Source organism: Chiloscyllium punctatum, chromosome 25 (assembly GCF_047496795.1).
Source record: "Chiloscyllium punctatum isolate Juve2018m chromosome 25, sChiPun1.3, whole genome shotgun sequence".
NCBI lineage: Eukaryota > Metazoa > Chordata > Chondrichthyes > Orectolobiformes > Hemiscylliidae > Chiloscyllium > Chiloscyllium punctatum.
The window spans coordinates 43300530-43323865 of record NC_092763.1 but is presented as its reverse complement, the minus strand read 5'-3'; the positions used below and the strand labels follow the sequence as shown (position 1 = coordinate 43323865).

The 23336-nt window shown below is 46.1% G+C and overlaps 1 long non-coding RNA gene across 3 annotated transcripts in view; it reads right to left on the bottom strand.

The window, feature by feature from the left end:
• LOC140495896 (uncharacterized) overlaps window positions 1-23336 on the bottom strand; it is a 105623-nt gene that overhangs the window by 12620 nt on the left and 69667 nt on the right. For 2 of the 3 annotated variants that reach the window (XR_011964119.1, XR_011964120.1), the window contains one exon: window positions 6747-6858. This is a non-coding gene — a long non-coding RNA (uncharacterized lncRNA). Of the gene's footprint in view, window positions 1-6746; window positions 6859-11330; window positions 11368-23336 lie in introns of those variants that run through there. The other variant, XR_011964121.1, reaches the window with a different exon arrangement.

The following is a 23336-nucleotide window of genomic DNA, read 5'->3' as shown; positions in this document are numbered from 1 at the left end:
CCAGAATTGCACGCAATATTCCAACAGTGGCCTAACCAATGTCCTATACAGCCGCAACATGACTTCCCAACCCCTGTACTCAATACTCTGACCAATAAAGGAAAGCATACCAAACGCTTTCTTCACTCTCCTATCTCCCTGCGACCCCACTTTCAAGGAGTTATGAACCTGCACTCCAAGGTCTCTTTGTTTGGCAACACTCCCTAGGACTTTACCATTAAATGAATAAGTCCTGCTAAGACTTGCTTTCCCAAAATGCTTCACCTCGCGTTTATCTGAATTAAACTCCACCTGCCACTTCTCAGCCCATTTGGCCCATCTGGTCCAGATCCTGTTGTAATCTGAGGAAACCCTCTTCACTGTCCACTACATCTTCAATTTTGGTGTCATCTGCAAACTTACTAACTGTACCTCTTATGCTCACATCCAAATCATTTATGTAAATGACAAAAAGTAGAGGACCCAGCACCGATCCTTGTGGCACTCCACTGGTAACAGGCCTCCAGTCTGAAAAACAACCCTCCACCACCACCCTCTGTCTTCTACCTTTGAGCCAGTTCTGTATCCAATTAGCTGTATCCAATCCCCTATATTCCATGAGATCTAACCTTGCTAATCAGTCTCCCATGGGGAACCTTGTCGAACACCTTACTGAAGTCCACATAGATCCCATCTACTGCTCTGCCCTCATCAATCTTCTTTGTTACTTCTTCAAAAAACTCAATCAAGTTTGTGAGACATAATTTCCCACACACAAAGCCATGTTGACTATCCCGAATCAGTCCTTGCCTTTCCAAATACATGTACATCCTGTCCCTCAGGATTCCCTCCAACAACTTGCCCACCACTGAGATCAGGCTCACCAGTCTATAGTTCCCTGACTTGTCTTTACCACCCTTCTTAAACAGTGGCACCACGTTTGCCAACCTCCAGTCTTCCGGCACCTCACCTGTGACTATTGATGATACAAATATCTCAGCAAGAGATATTCTTCTTTTAAAATATGCCAATCACCTTAAATCTAGTTCTCAATCATTTAGTTAATGGAATAATTTTTTTTCAATTAATCTTATCCAGGTGCCTTATGAATTTGTACATCTTTAACAAATCGTATCTTAGTCTTCTCTTCTTCAAGGAGAACAACCACAGTTTTGCCAATCTACCATGTAACTCAGAATCAAAAAATGATGAATTGTATGACACAAAAGAAGGCTATGCGCCTTGTAGTGGCAGTTCTCTGCAAGAACACTTCACTTTGTACCACTTCATTACTTTTCTTCTCTTCAGATAACTATCTATTTCTCTTCTGAAGGTCTAAATTGAATCTCTGTTTCAGAAAGAAGGGAGGCAGAAGAAGGAAACTATAGGCAGAATAGCCTGACTTTGGTCAAAAATAAGATTTTAGAGTCCATTATTGAGGATGAGATTGCAGAGTACAAAGTGCATGATAAAATAGGGCTAACTCAGCAAGATTTCATCAAGGGGAGGTTATGCCTGACAAACCTGTTAGAATTCTTTGAGGAGGTAATGAGCAATGAAAGGATAACCAGTGGCTATGATCTGTTTAGATTTCCAGAAGACCTTTAATAAGGTGCAATAAAGGGGGCTGCTAAATAAGACAAGAGCCCACAGTGTTAGGACAAGTTACTAGCATGTATAGGGGATTGACTGACTGGCAGAAGGTAGAGAGTTGGGATAAAGGGGTCTTTTTCAGGATGGCAGCCAGTGACAAGTGGAGTTCTGCAGGGGTGCATGTCGGAACCACACTATTCATGTTATACATGAACGATCTGGAAGAAGGAACTAAGGATATTGCTGCTCAGTTTGCAGGTGGATGTCCTACCTCATGCGATGTCCATAACTGAGACTAATACTAGGAAGAAGGATTGATGGCAAAGCTTCTCAATATTACCATTACAATATGCTGCACTAAATTTCACCTGCCTCTCGTCAGCCCAACGCATCAGTTTGTCTTATCCTCTTGAAGTTTATCACTATCCTCCTCACAGTTCACAACACTCCAAGGTTTTAACAAATTTTCGAAATAGTCATAAATATCTGTCAAGAAAAACGGTTGTCTTCACATTGACTCCTGGTGACCCCTTCCTTCAGTCTGTTTGCTACATTCTGTCTTTCACTGCCCCTTTCGTTCCACAGACTTCAACTACTACTTTTTGTCTTCACCACAGTCCCTTTTATTCAAAGGACTCCAAGTTGGCTCAGAAGCCTGTTGTCAGAAGCACATTACCAAACATCTTTTGGAAGGCCATGTATTCTACATCAAGTGTATGATTCCCATTCTCCCTCTCTGATATCTCATTGAAAAAAATAATTAAATTAGTTAAACATGATTTGCCTTTAACAAATTGTGCTAGTTTCCTTTAACTAACCCACATTTGTTTCAGTGAGTGCTAAGTTTGTCTTGGATTATTGCTTCCATAAGCTTTCCCAGCACTTAAAGCAGCTCTTTGCTTGAGCTTAAATTTTAGCTACTGGGCTTACCGTTAGGTCAATTTTTGAAAAAGCCAAGGATGTAAGACTTTAAATTCTCTAGTCTCAACCTTTTGTAAAATTTCAGTCAGTGCCCCTGCCATTTTCGTGGTTACTTCCCTGTGTATCTTTGGATGCAGTTGATCAGTCTCGGAAATGACAAAGATATGATCCAAATTAAAAATGCAAACCAGGAATGAGATAATTGGGGTTGTATATTGCAGACTGGTGAAGAGAAAACTCACCCTGAGTCTTTCAGGTTAAATTTATAAGGGTACATATTCAGGAAGAATATATTAGTGATACAGGGAACACAGTGCTTTGGAAACAGATGCACAATGAAATGGAGATGTGTGCTTGTTTGCTTACAGGTGAAGTGGGAGTCACGCTGGTGGGCACATGGGAAACTGCATGCATCATTTGCCAGGTCACCCTGTGTGCTATGTTTCTTCTGAGACTTTAGTTTGATATACACCTCCTGGGTTTGAAGCAATACTGCCTCTGACTGACAGTTTGCTATGTGGATAACAATAATCTCCAATACCCAACTTGGTGTGACTGGAACTTAGAAATACAACAAAAGTAAATGTACTGAGAGCATTGTCTGCTTGGACAAGCTTTTTGGCTGACCTAAAGTTGGATTTAGGAAGAAATTTACTCTATTTTGTTTAAGCCAAGCAAATTGACCCACTAATATAGAGACTTATTGAAAGTTCACTGTTTTTGTATTATTAGGCAAAGGCAGGTTGAGGTTTATTGAAGTGTGAATCCAATCATAATCTTTGCTTTGTATGTTCACATCCCGGTGATTTAAAGCAGCTCAATGATTCCTATCTGGCCTTGTCTGACCAATTGTTTCCTCAAGGTGTTTTTGAAAAGTTCGGGATTGTCTGTGTGATGACCCATGACTAAATCCAAGTTCAGATTACAACGACTTGAGTTATGCTGCGAATTAATGCAGTGATATATTTAGCTATTAGGCAGAACATGGATAATCCGAAGTGCAACATGTTCAGACTGCTTGGAGGAGTTTTTGAGAGGAAGGCTAAAGAAAAATCCAAATTTATAACCTTCTCCTTTAAGTACTTACCTCTTTATTTGCATAGTCTTTCTGTCAGGACAGTCCCACCACCTGAAATATTGCATTCAAGGAATGCATTCAAATAATCTAATAGACCGAACCCAAGGAACTATAGAATTGATATCTTTGTTGACTGGCTCTTCAAACACAAGAATGGGAAGAAGAAAATCCAAGGATTTAACTGGACTATATTTTATATTCTCATGAAATCAATTTTCTCCACTTCCAACTGAATCAGTAACCGATGCTTATTGTAGACAAATTAGAGCATACTGTCAGAGGGTAAACACAACAAAGCTTTTTTTAGTCTTTCCTCAACTTTCTTTGTTTATAATCATCTCAAATTATTTTTCCTTACACAAGATAATTCTTTATATTGTTTTAACATACCCCAAATTATGTTCCTCCTCCCAAGTGTTTTTTAAAAAAAAATTCAAGAAAATATTGTCTATTGTACAGATTTAAAAATTAATAAATAATGATTTCTCTGCTTGAAGATATATGTTAACAATTCCAACCTGCAATGGTAAACAAATGGTGTTTGAGTAAAAAACTGATTTCTGCATACATATGGTATGTGTCCATCGACACAATTTGCTCTTTCCTCACAGAAGGAAGAAACTAATTGTGTTCACACTAAGTGGCAATTTTACTCAACTTTGACCCTATGTTACAGCTCATTAGGAGCAATATTAAAGCTTGTAGTTTTGTTGTTCAGAGTGACGTGCAAGACGTGATTTTCACAAACGCTTTAACATTGTATCACAGCCAGAAAACAAGTGAAAAGAATAAGAGAGAGAGTCCATTGGAGGTTGGCATAGTATGAATGCTTTTTTGCAAGAAAGCACAGTTTCCTGCTGGGCTTTATTCATGGCCTGTGGCCTTTCAGAATTACAAGTTTTATTAACATAATCTTCTCCTAAACTTCTTTGCAAGTACCAGTAAATGCCTGCACTTAGGTGGAAGAAAATAAAAAGTCTATAGCCATCACCATAAATACTAAACGGTTTTCAATTTAAAAGCCACAGTTTTGAGAGTTTATTTATGATTTGTGTAATTGTAATATGTTTAACATGTACAGAACTTCAGTATCTACTGGGTGATAAGAGATACCCATATTATGGAGTTTTGAAGTCTAAGGTCTATATTTCTAAACTATGCTAATGCTTTGAGCACAAATAGTATGCATATTGACTATGCATGAGATTTATTAAAACCCCAGATTTAATCAAATTAGAATATCCAGCTGGATTGTCTGGAAATGTTTCTAGTTGCTTAATAACCTCAAGGGAGGTCTAATTATAACTTTTCTCATGAGTATATAACATCACCAAGTCTGCCACCTGGCCTTCCCATTGAAGGTACGCAGAAATTAATCCTTTAGGAGAACATTATATTTGTAACTTGAGCCACACATCAGAACTAATCAGATGGCAATATTGTAGGTTGTGAACTTTAAAAAGTGATTTCCATGCTTAAAGATGTAGCTGCAGAGATATGGTATATACATTGACTGTGATCTTCAACAAGTCCACACCAAGGAATTGAAAGAACAAATGTAATACAACCATTCAAGAAAAGATGGAGAGAAGTAAGGGAACTAGGGAACCACAGGTCTGTAAACCTGAAATTAATTCTTGAGAAATTGCTGGAATCTGTTATTAAGGAGATTATAAAAAAAACACTTGGGAAAACCATAATATGACTTGGCAGTGACAACATGGTTTTTAAAAAAAGGGGAATTGCATCTGAAATACATTAGAGTTCTTTGAGGATGTACCTAACAGGATAGATAAAGAGGAATCAGTGAAGGAAGTAAATTGCTCTTTCCAATAGGCATTTGAGAAAGTGACACACAAGAGTTCATTGATTTGGAGTTGCATATCAGCAAAGAATGATGTTTGGTTAAGGTACATGAATAAAATGGAGTGTTTTCAGGTTGGCAGGCTGTAACTAGTGGAATGCCCCAAGGATAAGTTCTGCAGCCACAGTTATTTATTATACATATTAATGACTTAGATAAAGATACTGAAAGTAATAACCAGTATGATGACAATACAAAGTTGTGTTTCAGTAGGCTGTGAGAAGGACATAAAGAGGTTGTAAAGTGACAAAGAATGAATAATGAAAGTGCAATAGGTGGCAGATGGAATATGAGGAAATTTGAGACTTTTTACTTTTGGAAGAAGAATGAAATATCAGGACTCCTGACTGTTCCTTAGCTAAATCTCAAACCTAGTCTGAAAATGTCCTATTAATCCACAACTATAAACAATCAGATCTCATCAACCAGAATTCAAAAAAGCTATGAGAAATCAACTTATTTTAGTCATCTGAATTCACTCCTTGAATTCACTTCAAAACACCTAGTAGGATTTTTTTCTATTTCTGCCTAATTTATCCCAATCTATAATACCGTTGCAGAGTAGTACACGATTTTGCCCTGTCAGTGTATGAATATGTGTGTTTGTAATTAAGGAGGATATAACTTCATTCACAACATAGCTTACTTTGCCACTTGTCTGAAGAACAGATTTGCCTGTATTAAGCATGTTAGTTTTGAGTGCATTGAAAAGCCTGGTGAAAGTCTTTTTGGTTCCAGCTGACAGTAATAAATAGGGGGTGTGGGGCTGGGGAGAAGGTAGCAAAGAGTACAATAGGTGAATGGGGGTGGGGATGGAGATGATAGGTCAGAGAGGAGGGTGGGGGAAGGTAGCAAAGAGTACCACGTTCAGTGACTTCCACCCCCTCTACTGCTGTGTTCACCACCACTTCTGCCCCCACCAACGCCACTCACCTGCATTCTGTCGACATATCCCCCACAGATCCCACTGTCACCATCCCCGACCCCCAGAACACTGAGGGGAACACCACCCCTGTTCATGAGTCCACCCCACACCCCCAATTCACTGTGAATTAGTCATCACAGAGTATATCACCACTACCCTGCTCTTGAAGAGGATGCAATGATCTAGTGATATTATAACTCGACTCTTAATCTGGAGACCCAAGTAATATTCAAATATTACTGGGTTCGAATCCTGCCATGGCAGACGGTGGAATTTGAATTCAATAAATATCTGAAATTAAGATGACCATGAATCTATTGTTGATAGTCAGGAAAAACCCATCTGGTTCACTAATGCCCTTTAGGGAAAGAAAATGCCATTCTTACCTGCTCGAGATTATACGTGACTCCAGATCCAGAGGAATAGATGACTCTTAACCACTCTCTGAGAAATTAGGTATGTGCAATAAATGCTGGCCTTGCCAGTGACACCCGTATCCTGTGAAAGAATAAAGGAAAAAAAAGTTGCACTAAGAATGTAATTAGTCACATGAACTTTATGTGGCATTCAAGCACAAATGTCGTAAGTTGCTTATCTTTGCTATTATCATGCAAACAAAAGTTAAATAAAAGCATACTTCAAGACTTTAGAGATCTTGTAGAATAAACCCCAGTGTTTACTGAATCATCACAGTCTGCTCTATTCTCCATAACACTATGAATAAACGATACTCATGTGGAGCTGCTGTCAAAAGGCTTCAGAAAAGCAACTTGAGAACGTACAAACATATGAATTACAAGCAGGAGTGGTTGAATTTTACGTTATTGATAGGAAAGGAATACTTTGTGGCAGCACTAACTATTTTTTAGCCAAATGGCTGAGGAGATTGAATAAAGGAATGGTAAAAACACCATTGTCAGTTGCAAGAAATCTCTGACAGATCTTAATCTGCTCAAGGACTTGAAAAAACTTTTCCAGATTTCAGCCATTGTCTGTTGAGTCACAGAATCATAGAGTCATAGAGATATACAGCATAGAAATAAACCTGTCGTCCAACGTGTCCATGCTGACTAGATATCCTAAATTAACCTAGACCCATTTTCCAGCACTTGACCCAGATCCCTTTAAACCCTTCCCATTCATATACCCATCCAGATGTCTTTTCAATGTTGTAATTGTACCAGCCTCTTCCACTTCCCCTGGTAGCTCATTCCATATACACACCACTGTGTGAAAAAGTTGCCCCTTAGGTCCCTTTTAAATTTTTCCCCTCTCACTTTGCCCTGTAGTTCTGGACTCCCCCATTCCAGGGAAAAGACCTTGTCTATATAACCTATCCATGTCCCTCATGATTTTATAAGCCTCTGTAAGCTCACCCCTCAGCCTCCATTGCCCCAAGGAAAACAGCTCCAGCCTATTCAGCCTCTTCCTATAGCTCAAACCCTCCAACCCTGGCAACAGCCTTGTAAGTCATTTCTGGACCCTTTCAAGTTTCACAACATCCTTCTGATAGCAGGTAAACCAGAATTGTACACAATACTTCAAAAGTGGCCTAACCAATGCCTTGTACAGCTGTAACATGACCTCCCAACTCCTATCCTCGATGGTCTGACCAATAAAAGGAAGCATACCAAACGCCTTCTTCACTACCCGATCTACCTATGACTCCACTTTCAAGGAGCTATGAACCTGCACTCCATTCTTTCGTCATTTGATAAGATCATGGCTAATCTGATTGTGGCCTCAACTCTTCTGCCTATCCACGATACCATTTGACTCATTTGTTAGTCAAGAATCTATTGCTACTGCTGTAAAAATATTCATGATCCTGCTTCCATCACTCTATTGGGAAGAGAGTCACACAGATGTTTGACTCTGAAAAAAATAATTTCTCTTCATCTCAAGTTTAAATGGGATGTGCCTTATTTTTAAACGGAGATGCTTACTTCTAATCTCTTCCACAAGGGGAAACATTTTTTTCACCCTATCAAGTATGTTCAGAATCTTACATGTTTCAGTAAGATTAATTCTTATCAACACCAATGGACACAAGTCTAACCTGTTCAAACTTTCCTCCAATGGTTGGAGTATGATACCTTGCACCTTTCTGGATTGTATCTTAAACTGCTATCAATCATTATCTATCGAAACAGGGTATGATTCTTTCTAAAGGACTTTGGTAATTGAAAACAGCAGTGATAGCAGTAAGTATTATATGTAGATTTACTATGAAGCTATCTGTATATAGTCTAGCAATCTGTCAATCTTCCTTCCCTTCTATCCGCTCCACCCTCCTCTCCTACCCATTACCTTTACCTCCATCGACCTATTGCACTCTCAGCTACCTTCCACCACCACCCCCAGCCCCACCCCCCCTCTCATTTATCTCTCCACCCCTGAGGCTCCCAGCCTCATTCCTGATGAAGGGTTTTTGCCCGAAACATCGATTTTCCTGCTCCTCATATGCTGCTTGACCTGCAGTGTAATCTATCTGTATATAGTCCTATATTCAAATGAAGAAACTACTTTATTGTTTCACCAATCCTTGTGTGCGATTGGTCCAGTTAAATCCAAGGGAATGTAAGACCAGGAATCATCCAAGTGAATTTTCTCTGAACTCTCCCAAACACAATTATGTCCTTTCTTAAACAAGGAGACTCACATTACTCTAGATGTGGTCTCTGTAAATTGTAACAACTGCTTTTAAATTCGATTCCTTCTTCAAGAAACAACATTCTATTTGCCTTCCTAATGGCTGAGGAGTCAAAAACAAAGCTACAGTAAAACCGTTTGCAATTTGTGTACAGTGCATCAAATTGAATTCAATTGAACAGAGTTAGCTTTCTTGTCACATGCATTCAAATGATTACAGTGAAATGTTTATGTCGCCACTTACAGCGCCATCTTTGACACAAATGTACCTCAGTCGAATCCTTAGTCACAAAATAGAGAAATGGAGGGAAAAAGTTACATTTCAGCTATACACATTATGACCAAAAAAAAAGTTAAAAAGACAAACATTACAGTCTCTCATGAAAGGTTAATACAATGTTAATACAGAAACCTTTTCAAAGCTTTCAAGAACCTGTTCGACTTCCGTATATTCCCAAACCTCCAAGAAACCAAAGTTTTCAATAATGGGTTGACTACTTCATTTATCTGGATTAGTGGTGCTGGAAGGGCACAGCAGTTCAGGCAGCATCCAAGGAGCAGCAAAATCGATGTTTCGGGCAAAAGCCCTTCATCAGGAATAAAGGCAGTGAGCCTGAAGCGTGGAGAGATAAGCTAAAGGAGGGTGGGGGTGGGGAGAAAGTAGCATGGAGTACAATGGGTGAGTGGGGGAGGGGATGAAGGTGATAGGTCAAGGAGGAGAGGGTGGAGTGGATAGGTGGAAAAGGAGATAGGCAGATAGGACAGGTCCAGACAAGTCATGGGGACAGTGCTGAGCTGGAAGTTTGGAACTAGGGTGAGGTGGGGGAAGGGGAAAATGAGGAAACTGTTGAAGGCCACATTGATACCCTGGGGTTGAAGTGTTCCGAGGCAGAAGATGAAGTATTCTTCCTCCAGGCGTCTGGTGGTGAGGGAACGGCAGTGAAGGAGGTCCAGGACCTCCATGTCCTTGGCAGAGTGGGAGGGGGAGTTGAAATGTTGGGCCACGGGGCGGTGTGGTTGATTGGTGCGGGTGTGCCGGAGATGTTCCCTAAAGCGCTCTGCTAGGAGGCGCCCAGTCTCCCCAATGTAGAGGAGACTGCATCAGGAGCAACGGATACAATAAATGATATTAGTGGATGTGCAAGTAAAACTTTGATGGATGCGGAAGGCTCCTTTAGGGCCTTGGATAGAGGTGAGGGAGGAGGTATGGACGCAGGTTTTACAGTTCCTGCGGTGGCAGGGGAAGATGCCAGGATGGGAGGGTGGGTTGTAGGGCGGTGTGGACCTGACCAGGTAGTCATGGAGGGAACGGTCTTTGCGGAAGGCGGAAAGGGGTGGGGTCTTTTTGGAGGTGGCGGAAATGCCAGCAGATGATTTGGTTTTTGTGAAGGTTGGTAGGGTGGAAGGTGAGCACCAGGGGCGTTCTGTCCTTGTTACGGTTGGAGGGGCGGGGTCTGAGGGCGAAGGTGCGGGATGTGGACGAGATGCGTTGGAGGGCATCTTTAACCATGTGGGAAGGGAAATTGCGGTCTCTAAAGAAGGAGGCCATCTGGTGTGTTCTGTGGTGGAACTGGTCCTCCTGAGAGCAGATATGGCGGAGGCGGAGGAATTGGGAATACGGGATGGCATTTTTGCAGGAGGTAGGGTGGGAAGAGGTGTAATCCAGGTAGCTGTGGGAGTCGGTGGGTTTGTAAAAGATGTCAGTGTCAAGTCGGTCGTCATTAATGGAGATGGAGAGGTCCAGGAAGGGGAGGGAGGTGTCAGAGATGGTCCAGGTAAATTTAAGGTCAGGGTGGAATGTGTTGGTGAAGTTGATGAATTGCTCAACCTCCTCGTGGGAGCACGAGGTGGCGCCAATGCAGTCATCAATGTAGCGGAGGAAGAGGTGGGGAGTGGTGCCGGTGTAATTATGGAAGATCAGGTCCTTTCCTCTGCCCTGAAGCTCTTCAACCATGTCGTGAAACAAACTCGCTACCACAGGCACATTTGCTTCCTCAGTGCCTGCCTCCATAACCAACTCATCCCACACGGACTCCGGACCACCTTTAAATCAGAGGAGTTTGGACCTGAACAGGACAAACAGTACAGATTACAGATTCAAAAACACCAGCAACAGTTCTCCTTCAAGATCCTCCGCTCCATGCTTGCAGCAATGTGCCGGCACCTAACCACTCTACAGTCAGCCCTGCCTCAGCTGAGGGCCACACTCTCTCAGAATTGCAAAGGACCCAGGAGAATTCATACTCTCAACAAAACAGTATTTCAATTCCATCTCAAACATCAAAAACTGTAAGTACAACAAATGTTTATCAACCCACCTCCATAACCAGCAGTCCTCAAACATTCCAAAAGATTCCCCTGGCCTCGGAATCTACTCAAACGCCATTAGCCATACGGCTGATGCAGCTGCCACCCCCACACTGATTGATTATGTCACTTCCGCCCCCATCATGGCCACTCCCACAACCACTTCCAACCCTCACAATTCCTCATGCATCACACGTGTCATCACTTCCGCCCTTCACATCATCGCTGTTGCCACATGCTCAGTGACTTCCGCCACCCCTACTGCCGTAGTCACCACCACTTCTGCCCTCACCAGCGCCACTCACCTGCATTCTGCTGACACGCCTCCCACAGACCCCACTGTCACTATCCCCACCCCCCAGAACCCCGAGGGGAACACTACCCCTGCTCATGACTCCATCCCCATTCCCCCCACCATCACACCCACTCCAGTTACAGGTTCCGCCCCCACTCCCAGCTATACACCCACACCAGATCCCTGCTCCCAGCCCTGCCGAGTTTTCACCATCCCTCCACACCTCCCCCTCACTGAGGACGAACGATCAGTCCTCAGCAAAGGACTCACCTTCATCCCTCTCTGTCCGCGCATCAATGAATTTAATACACGCCATGACGTCGAACAATTCTTCCGTCACCTCTGCCTCCGAGCTTACTTTCACAATCAGGACTCCCGCCCACCTTCCGAGGACCCCTTCGCCCACCTCCAACACACTGCATCAACCTGGACACCCAGCGCTGGCCTATTACCTGCCCTCGACCTCTTCATTTCCAACTGCTGCCAGGACATTAACCGCTTCAACCTGTCTACCCCCCCTCGCCCACTCCAACCTCTCACCCTCACAACGCGCAGCCCTCCAATCCCTCTGCTCCAATCCCAACCTCACCATCAAGCCAGTGGATAAAGGGGGTGCAGTGGTAGTCTGGCGCACTGACCTCTACACCGCTGAAGCCAAACGCCAACTCGAGGACACCTCATCCTACTACCCCCTCGACCATGACCCCATACCCCATCACCAGACCATCATCTCCCAGACCATACAGAACCTCATCACCTCAGGAGATCTCCCACCCACAGCTTCCAACCTCATAGTCCGGGAACCCCGCACTGCCCAGTCCTACCTTGTTCCAAAGATCCACAAGCCTGACCACCCTGGCCGACCCATTGTCTCAGCATGCTCCTGCCCCACTGAACTCATCTCTAACTTCCTCGACATTGTCCTATCCCCCCTAATCCAGGATCTTCCCACATACGTTCGAGACACCACCCATGCCCTCCACCTCCTCCAAGACTTCCGTTTCCCCGGCCCCCAACGCCTCATCTTCACCATGGATATCCAATCCCTCTACACCTCCATCCGCCATGACCAGGGCCCCCAAGCCCTCCGTTTTTTTCCTCTCCAGATGTCCCCAATAGTACCCTTCCACCGACACACTCATTCGTTTGGCCGAACTGGTCCTCACCCTTAACAATTTCTCCTTTGAATCCTCCCACTTCCTCCAGACCAAAAGGGTAGCCATGGGCACACGTATGGACCCCAGCTATGCCTGTCTTTTTGTTGGCTACGTAGAGGAGTTGATCTTCCGTAATTATACCGGCACCACTCCCCGCCTCTTCCTCCGCTACATTGATGACTGCATTGGCGCCACCTTGTGCTCCCGCGAGGAGGTTGAGCAATTCATCAACTTCACCAACACATTCCACCCTGACCTTAAATTTACCTGGACCATCTCTGACACCTCCCCCCCCCTTCCTGGACCTCTCCATCAATGACGACCAACTTGACACTGACATTTTTTACAAACCCACCGACTCCTACAGCTACCTGGATTACACATCTTCCCACCCTACCTCCTGCAAAAATGCCATCCCATATTCCCAATTCCTCCGCCTCCGCCGTATCTGCTCCCAGGAGGACCAGTTCCACCACAGAACACACCAGATGGCCTCCTCCTTTAGAGACCACAATTTCCCTTCCCACATGGTTAAAGATGCCCTCCAACGCATCTCGTCCACATCCCGCACCTCCGCCCTCAGACCCCACCCCTCCAACTGTAACAAGGACAGAACGCCCCTGGTGCTCACCTTCCACCCTACCAACCTTCGCATAAACCAAATCATCTGCTGACATTTCTGCCACCTCCAAAAAGACACCACCACCAGGGATATATTTCCCTCCCCACCCCTTTCCGCCTTCCGCAAAGACCGTTCCCTCCCTGACTACCTGGTCAGGTGCACGCCCCCCTACAACCGACCGTCCCACCCTGGCACCTTCTCCTGCCACCGCAGGAACTGTAAAACCTGCGCCCACACCTCCTCCCTCACCTCTATCCAAGGCCCTAAAGAAGCCTTCCACATCCATCAAAGTTTTACCTGCACATCCATTAATATCATTTATTGTATCCGTTGCTCCTGATGCGGTCTCCTCTACATTGGGGAGACTGGGAGCCTCCTAGCAGAGCGCTTTAGGGAACATCTCCGGGACACCCACACCAATCAACCACACCGCCCTGTGGCCCAACATTTCAACTCCCCCTCCCACTCTGCCGAGGACATGGAGGTCCTGGGCCTCCTTCAATGTCGCTCCCTCACCACCAGACGCCTGGAGGAAGAACACTTCATCTTCCGCCTCGGAACACTTCAGCCCTAGGACATTAATGTGGACTTCAACAGTTTCCTCATTTCCCCTTCCCCCACCTCACCCTAGTTCCAAACTTCCAGCTCAGCACTGTCCCCATGACCTGTCCGGACCTGTCCTACCTGCTTATCTCTTTTCTACCTATCCACTCCACCCCTTCCTCCCTGACCTATCACCTTCATCCCCTCCCCCACTCACCCATTGTACTCCATGCTACTCTCTCCCCACCCCCACCCTCCTCTAGCTTATCTCTCCACGCTTCAGGCTCACTGCCTTTATTCCTGATGAAGGGCTTTTGCCCGAAACGTTGATTTCGCTGCTCCTTGGATGCTGCCGGAACTGCTGTGCTCTTCCAGCACCACGAATCCAGAATCTGGTTTCCAGCATCTGCAGTCATTGTTTTTACTCCATTTATCTGGATTTGCTTCTTCAGCCTCACAAATAACCAATGCAAACACTGCAAAGGCCATGTGGCTATCATTTATGAAAAAGCATGGTGTCTCTTATATTAGTTCCTGTCAACAGAAAGTTTTCTTTTCCATTCAAAAGTGGAAAATACAATTATATAATCCTTCAGCTTCTTAGCCCAATCACTGGGCAGCTGTGGATGTGGGAAAGGTTCCTGGTATCTAATAGTTCTTGAATTCTGTTAGTTTGGCTCTGAAACTGGTCAGTTTTAGGATGCTGCTGATTTTCAGCGTTGAGGACAGCCTAATCCTGACCTGTTGCTGATACATGTTCAGAAGTGCAAAGTGGTGACTTCCTCCTGTTTGCTCGAGTTTCATGTCATCATACTCACTGATGTGGACATGGTCTTCCATTAATGGGAGAGTTGCAGAGAATAGCATGTGAACATTTACTGGGTTCATGCATAGAAATCATTTATGAAATTCACCAAAATTGACACAATCAATTTCCGGTAAAATCCAGCCCAGGTGTCAATGTTTTAAAAATAAAGGTTCAGCCATTTATGATAGAGAAACAAAGATTTTTTTTCTTAGAGGATTATGAGTCTTTAGAATGCTCATCTTCCAAAAGATAATGGCAGCAAAATCTTGAATATTTTTAAGGCAGACATAGGAAAATTCTTCATAACTAAGGGGTGAAAATTTTTCATGGGTAGGTGGGAATGAGTAATCAGATTAAGCAGAGCAAGTTCAAGGATCTGATTGGCTGACTGCAGTTCCTAATTCATGTGTTTGTTGACAAATAATTTGGAATACTTCCAACTCCATTTTGATTTAGACCCCACCCCCTCTTACCACCTCTCCCTCACCTTTTATTGTTTGTATTGCCCTTAACAGGCTTTACACATACATTATTCAATTGGAAAATAAGTGATTTACTGGTGTTGTTTAATAGATGAATAAAAATGCCACTAATGATTGGTGATGGGGAAAACTGTTCAGTCATATAAGACTATTTCTATATAAATTAAAAAATAGAGAGCATGGTGGCTCAGTGGTTAGCACTGCTGCCTCACAGCACCAGAGACCCGTGTTCAATTCCCACATCGGGCAACTGTTTGTGTGGAGTTTGCACATTCTTGCCATATCTGTGTGGGTTTCCTCTGGGTGCTCTGGTTTCCTCCCACACTCCAAAGATGTGCAGGTTAGGTGAATTGGCCATGCTAAATTGCCCGTTGTGTTAGGTGAAGGGGTAAATGTAGGGGGATGAGTCTGGGCGGGTTGCTCTGCGGAGGGTCAGTGTGGACGTGATGGGCCGTAGGGCCTGTTTCCACACTGTAAGTAATCTGATCAAATCTTAAAAAAAAAGTTAGATGACCTCCACCTCAAATGGAGCCAGAGGACTCAACGCTGCTGCTCCCCATCAATTTGCTGATATCTACCCACTATTACATCTCCTCCTATTACAATTCTTAATTGTGACCGACAGTATGAAATCTTCCTACTCCCATGTGTTGTGAATGAATGGTGCAGCCTTTTACAAAAGGAAGTGAAGCTGGCAAAATATAAAATACTGTTGTGGGAACCAATGATATGTCGGGAAGGAAATCTGCCATCCTTACCCAGTCTGGTCGATAAGTAACTCCAAACTCAAAGCAATGTGCTGACTCTTTTTTAACTGTCCTTTGAAATAACCGAATTAAGATCTTTTTGCTCATACTGAAAAGGTAAAAAGGAAAACAAAAGTGCACAGACCACCTGATCAGAAATGTTATTACACATCTATAAAGCAGGCAGGCTTGGACGCATGCCTCCTGGTGTAGAGGTAGGGACACTACCACTGCACTACAAGAATTCAACATTTCTCAGGGCATTTTTCTAGTCTGATAATCTTCAGCTGCTTTATTAATGATTTTCCTTCCCATAGGATAGAAGTTTGCACCTGATTTGTAGATTCCAATTTAGTCTAGGACCAGATGCAAGACTTTCAACATTTCAGATGTAAATTGCATATTGACAAATATGCAATTCTACACAATGTGACATTCTACACAAGTATAAGGGTACTTCCATTTCAAACAAGGGACAATGTAACTATCAACCCTTGACATAATGGCAATACTGAATCACCCAAAACATCCTGGGTGTCATCATTGACAAGAAACTTAAGCCAACCAACTTATGTATGGTGCCTACAAGTGCAGGTCAAAGGGTAAGATATTCTATGATTCTTAACTCTCAAAAACCTAAACATCACCCACAAGAAGCAAATCATGAGTGTGATAGAATACCGCTCACTTATCTAGATGAGTACAGCTCCAAGGACATTCAAGAAGCTTGACACCATCCAGGACAAGCACCCCATATGATTGGTGTATATTCACAATCAATCAATCCCTGATGTTCTGTAGTAGCAGTAGTACCACCTACAGGATGCACTGCAGATTAACACCTAAGCACATTATACAGCATCTTCCAAAGCCATGACCAATTCTATCTAAAAGGGCAAGAATAGCAAACACATGGAAACACCACCACTCGCAAGCTCCCCTCCAAACCGCTCACCAAACTGATTTGGAAGTTGTAGTGATTGGGACCTGGTAGACCTTGTTGACATTGAGGTTTTTGATTGGGGCTGTTAACCTGGGCCAATCAGGAAAACCCTGGCTAACCAAAATAACCAGCAGGCTCCCTCATCCACCGTCCGGACACGCCTTGGCGTGCCCATTTGCCACCGGGCGGTGGGGATCCCCAGTGGAGGGCTCTCTACGCGGGAGTCCTCCCCCTTTCTCTCGGGGATCTGGGGTGGAGGGTGCTGCACGCAGCAGTCCCCTGCAACCGCAGATTGCGGTGGTTCACGGACTCCCAGCCCAACTGCTTGTTCTGTGGCGCTGTGGAGTCCGTGGACCATGTATATATTGGGTGTGGGCGTTTGCACTCCCTTTTTGATTTCCTCAAAAACCTTCTCCTCTGTTTCTGGCTGCACTTCAGTCCCACGCTCCTGATCTTCGGGTACCCGGTACGGAGGAGGGAGGGCAGGTCCGAAGACCTCCTCGTGGGTCTGCTCCTGGGCCTGGCCAAACTGGCCATCAACAGGTCCAGGCAGCGGGCCGTGGAGGGGGTCGTTAGGGCCGACTGCCTGCCCCTCTTCCGGGGTTACGTTAGAGCCCGGGTGTCCTTGGAGAAGGAGCACGCGGTGTCCACCGACACCCTGGAGTCGTTCAGGGAGAGGTGGGTGCCGCAGGGAGTGGAGTGCATCATTTCTCCCTCCAACTCTATTTTGATTTGATCCCTACCCTCCCCTTCACTGTTTTGCTCACACAGCATTGCCCTGTGGTTTGAAGGGCAGTGCTTGTCACTGGCCACTCGGGTGTTTTTTCTATCTTCCTGGTGGTGGAAATTGAATAAAGATTTGTGCACTTTGTGTCTTTTCACTGTGTCTCACACCTGCACACACACACCATGGGTGCTGGGGAAAAAAATAAGCACTACCGCACTTAGGCGGTAGTGTGGGGGTTAAATTTAAAAAAAAGAAAAAAAAAAAAAAAATTAACAGGAGATTTACGTTAGAAAAAAAAAAAAAAAAAAAAAAATAACCAGCAGGCTCCCTCATCCACCGTCCGGACACGCCTTGGCGTGCCCATTTGCCACCGGGCGGTGGGGATCCCCAGTGGAGGGCTCTCTACGCGGGAGTCCTCCCCCTTTCTCTCGGGGATCTGGGGTGGAGGGTGCTGCACGCAGCAGTCCCCTGCAACCGCAGATTGCGGTGGTTCACGGACTCCCAGCCCAACTGCTTGTTCTGTGGCGCTGTGGAGTCCGTGGACCATGTATATATTGGGTGTGGGCGTTTGCACTCCCTTTTTGATTTTCTTAAGAACCTTCTCCTCTGTTTCTGGCTGCACTTCAGTCCCACGCTCCTGATCTTCGGGTACCCGGTACGGAGGAGGGAGGGCAGGTCCGAAGACCTCCTCGTGGGTCTGCTCCTGGGCCTGGCCAAACTGGCCATCAACAGGTCCAGGCAGCGGGCCGTGGAGGGGGTCGTTAGGGCCGACTGCCTGCCCCTCTTCCGGGGTTACGTTAGAGCCCGGGTGTCCTTGGAGAAGGAGCACGCGGTGTCCACCGACACCCTGGAGTCGTTCAGGGAGAGGTGGGCGCCGCAGGGAGTGGAGTGCATCATTTCTCCCTCCAACTCTATTTTGATTTAGTCCCTACCCTCCCCTTCACTGTTTTGCTCACACAGCATTGCCCTGTGGTTTGAAGGGCAGTGCTTGTCACTGGCCACTCGGATGTTTTTCCTATCTTCCTGGTGGTGGACATTGAATAAAGATTCGTACACTTTGTCTTTTTTTTTCTCTTAGTGAAAGACACAAAGACTATCGTTATTGCACAGACCAACCATAGTGCAGACCCAACCATCGCATAGACCAACCATTGCACAGCCCCAATCATCACACAGAAAAAAAAAAAAAAAAAAAAATAACCAGCAGGCTCCCTCATCCACCGTCCGGACACGCCTTGGCGTGCCCATTTGCCACCGGGCGGTGGGGATCCCCAGTGGAGGGCTCTCTACGCGGGAGTCCTCCCCCTTTCTCTCGGGGATCTGGGGTGGAGGGTGCTGCACGCAGCAGTCCCCTGCAACCGCAGATTGCGGTGGTTCACGGACTCCCAGCCCAACTGCTTGTTCTGTGGCGCTGTGGAGTCCGTGGACCATGTATATATTGGGTGTGGGCGTTTGCACTCCCTTTTTGATTTCCTCAAAAACCTTCTCCTCTGTTTCTGGCTGCACTTCAGTCCCACGCTCCTGATCTTCGGGCACCCGGTACGGAGGAGGGAGGGCAGGTCCGAGGACCTCCTCGTGGGTCTGCTCCTGGGCCTGGCCAAACTGGCCATCAACAGGTCCAGGCAGCGGGCCGTGGAGGGGGTCGTTAGGGCCGACTGCCTGCCCCTCTTCCGGGGTTACGTTAGAGCCCGGGTGTCCTTGGAGAAGGAGCACGCGGTGTCCACCGACACCCTGGAGTCGTTCAGGGAGAGGTGGGCGCCGCAGGGAGTGGAGTGCATCATTTCTCCCTCCAACTCTATTTTGATTTGATCCCTACCCTCCCCTTCACTGTTTTGATCACACAGCATTGCCCTGTGGTTTGAAGGGCAGTGCTTGTCACTGGCCACTCGGGTGTCTTTCCTATCTTCCTGGTGGTGGAATTGAATAAAGATTCGTGCACTTTGTGTCTTTTCACTGTGTCTCACACCTGCACACACACACCATGGGTGCTGGGGAATAAAAATAAGCACTACCGCACTTAGGCGGTAGTGTGGGGGTTAAAAAAAAAAAAAAAAATAACCAGCAGGCTCCCTCATCCACCGTCCGGACACGCCTTGGCGTGCCCATTTGCCACCGGGCGGTGGAGATCCCCAGTGGAGGGCTCTCTACGCGGGAGTCCTCCCCCTTTCTCTCGGGGATCTGGGGTGGAGGGTGTTGCACGCAGCAGTCCCCTGCAACCGCAGATTGCGGTGGTTCACGGACTCCCAGCCCAACTGCTTGTTCTGTGGCGCTGTGGAGTCCGTGGACCATGTATCTTTTGGGTGTGGGCGTTTGCACTCCCTAAAAAGAAAAAAAAGAAGAAAAAAAAAGAAAAAAAAAAATAACCAGCAGGCTCCCTCATCCACCGTCCGGACACGCCTTGGCGTGCCCATTTGCCACCGGGCGGTGGAGATCCCCAGTGGAGGGCTCTCTACGCGGGAGTCCTCCCCCTTTCTCTCGGGGATCTGGGGTGGAGGGTGCTGCACGCAGCAGTCCCCTGTAACCGCAGATTGCGGTGGTTCACGGACTCCCAGCCCAACTGCTTGTTCTGTGGCGCTGTGGAGTCCGTGGACCATGTATATATTGGGTGTGGGCGTTTGCACTCCCTTTTTGATTTCCTCAAAAACCTTCTCCTCTGTTTCTGGCTGCACTTCAGTCCCACGCTCCTGATCTTCGGGCACCCGGTACGGAGGAGGGAGGGCAGGTCCGAGGACCTCCTCGTGGGTCTGCTCCTGGGCCTGGCCAAACTGGCCATCAACAGGTCCAGGCAGCGGGCCGTGGAGGGGGTCGTTAGGGCCGACTGCCTGCCTCTCTTCCGGGGTTACGTTAGAGCCCGGGTGTCCTTGGAGAAGGAGCACGCGGTGTCCACCGACACCCTGGAGTCGTTCAGGGAGAGGTGGGCGCCGCAGGGAGTGGAGTGCGTCATTTCTCCCTCCAACTCTATTTTGATTTAGTCCCTACCCTCCCCTTCACTGTTTTGCTCACACAGCATTGCCCTGTGGTTTGAAGGGCAGTGCTTGTCACTGGCCACTCGGGTGTCTTTCCTATCTTCCTGGTGGTGGAAACTGAATAAAGATTCGTGCACTTTGTGTCTTTCACTGTGTCTCACACCTGCACACACACACCATGGGTGCTGGGGAATAAAAATAAGCACTACCGCACTTAGGCTGTAGTGTGGGGGTTAAATAAAAAGAAAAGAGAAAAAAAAAACAGGAGGGTTTTGATCACACAGCATTGCCCCTTGATGTGAAGGACCACTGCTTGTAAAAAAGAAGAAAAAAAAAACCAGGAGGCTCCCTCATTCACTGCCCAGACATGCCTTGTCATGCCCATTTGCCACTGGACAATGGACACCCCCAACGGAGGGCTCTGTATATAGGAGTCCTCCCCCTTTCTCTCGGGGATCTGGGGTGGAGGGTGCTGCACGCAGCAGTCCCCTGCAACCGCAGATTGCGGTGGTTCACGGACTCCCAGCCCAACTGCTTGTTCTGTGGTGCTGTGGAGGCCGTGGACCATGTAGATATTGGGCGTGGGCGTTTGCACTCCCTTTTTGATTTTCTGAAAAACCTTCTCCTCTGCTTTTGGTTGCACTTCAGTCCCATGCTCCTGATCTTCGGGCACCCGGTACGGAGGAGGGAGGGCAGGTCTGAAGACCTCCTCGTGGGTCTGCTCCTGGGCCTGGCCAAACTGGCCATCAACAGGTGCAGGCAGCAGGCCGTGGAGGGGGTGGTTAGGGCCGACTGCCTGCCCCTATTCCGCAGTTAAGTTAGGGCCCGGGTGTCCTTGGAGAAGGAGCACACGGTGTCCACCAACACCCTGGAGTTGTTCAGGGAGAGGTGGGTGCTACAGGGAGTGGAGTGCATTATTTCCCCCTCCAACTCTATTTTGATTTAATCCCTGCCCTCCCCTTCACTGTTTTCATCACACAGCATTGCCCTTTGATGTGAAGGGTACTGCTTGTCACTGGCCACTCGGGTGTTTCCTTTCTTCCTGGTGGTGGAAATTGAATAAAGATTCGTGCACCTTGTTTCTCTCACTGTGTCTCACACCTGCACACACACAACATGGGTGCTGGGGAAAAAATAAGCACTATCGCCTAAGGGGTTTAAAAAAAAATAAACAGGAAATTTCTCCCCTTCACTGTTTGATCACACAGCATTACCCTTTGATGTGAAGGACAGTGCTTGTCACTGGCCACTCTGGTGTTTTCCCCCTTTTGAGAATTGGAGAAAAAAGAAAAAGAAAGAAAAAAAGAAAAAAAAATCAGGAGGCTCCCTCATTCACTGCCTAGACATGCCTTGGCATGCCCATTTGTCCCTGGACAATGGAGACGATGTGGTGGAGTTCATCATGGCCGATTTCTTGTCTGTCTTCCATGTCTAAGTTCACGCCCGGGTGTCTCTGGAAAGGGAACACATGTGTCTATCAAAACTCTCAAGGATTTCAGGAAGAAGTGGGCCCCACAGGGTGTAGAGTGTTTTATTTTCCCCTCCAATTCTATTTTGATTTAGTCCCTGCACTCCCCTCCACCTTTTTTGATCACGCAGCATTACTTTTCGATGAGAAAGGCACTGCTTGTCACTGGCCACTTGGGTATTTCCTTGCTTCCTGGTGGTGAAATAATAAATAAAGATTTGTGCACTCGTTGTTCTTCACTGCACACCTGCACACACACACGACATGGGTGCTGGGGAATAAATAGTCACTACTGTTGTTCGGCAGTAGTGTGGAAGTTCATTGGAAAAAATATATAACCAGGAGATAGGCATGGTTTGACCACTGCTTTTGATGTTTAAGTTATGTAGCCATCACTAACAAGACACTGATTTAACTGCTTTAGGAAAAAAATATAAACGGGGATTTGGAATCTCCTCAATATAGGGGACTGACTGAAAAGAAAATATAACCAGGAGACACTTCTCTTTTATCCACCTTGGTGTGACCCATTTGCCACCTGGTGATGGGGATCCCCAGTGAAGTCCTCCCTCTTTCACTTGGGGATCTAGGTTGGAGGGTGCTGCAAATAGTAGTGCCCTGCAATCACAGATGGTTCATGGAGTCCCAGCCTAACTGTTTGTTTTGTGGTGTGCACTAACCATATATATGGGGTGTGGGCGTCCGCACTCCCTTTTTAGCTTTCTTAAAGGTCTTCTTTTATGTTTCTGGTTGCACTTCAGCCCCAGGCTCCTGACCTTTGGTCACCCAGTAGGGGGGTGGGGGAAGAGTAGGTCAGACGATTTCCTAGTGGGTCTGCTTCTAGGCCTGGCCAAAAACAGGTCCAGGCAGCTAGCCATGTAGAAGGTTGTTGTTATAGTCCAACAGGTTTATTTGGAAGTACTAGTTTTTGGAGAGCTGCTCCTTCATCAGGTAGGTAGTTGGGCAGGATCATAGGACAAAACATTTATTGCAAAAGATCACAGTGTCGTACAACTGATGCAATATATTGAGGTCAGGGATGTTCGGCCTCAGATATTCAGGTGACCATCCTCCAATGCAGATTTTGGGATACGCAACAACGCAGAGTGAGCAAGCAGAGGCTGATAGCCAAGTTTGGTAGCCGAAGATGGCCTCAACTGGAACCTTAGGTTCATGTCACACTACAGGTGACCCCATTACAGTATATATACTCACACTTACATACTCTCACACTCATGCAGACCCTCTCTTATATACATG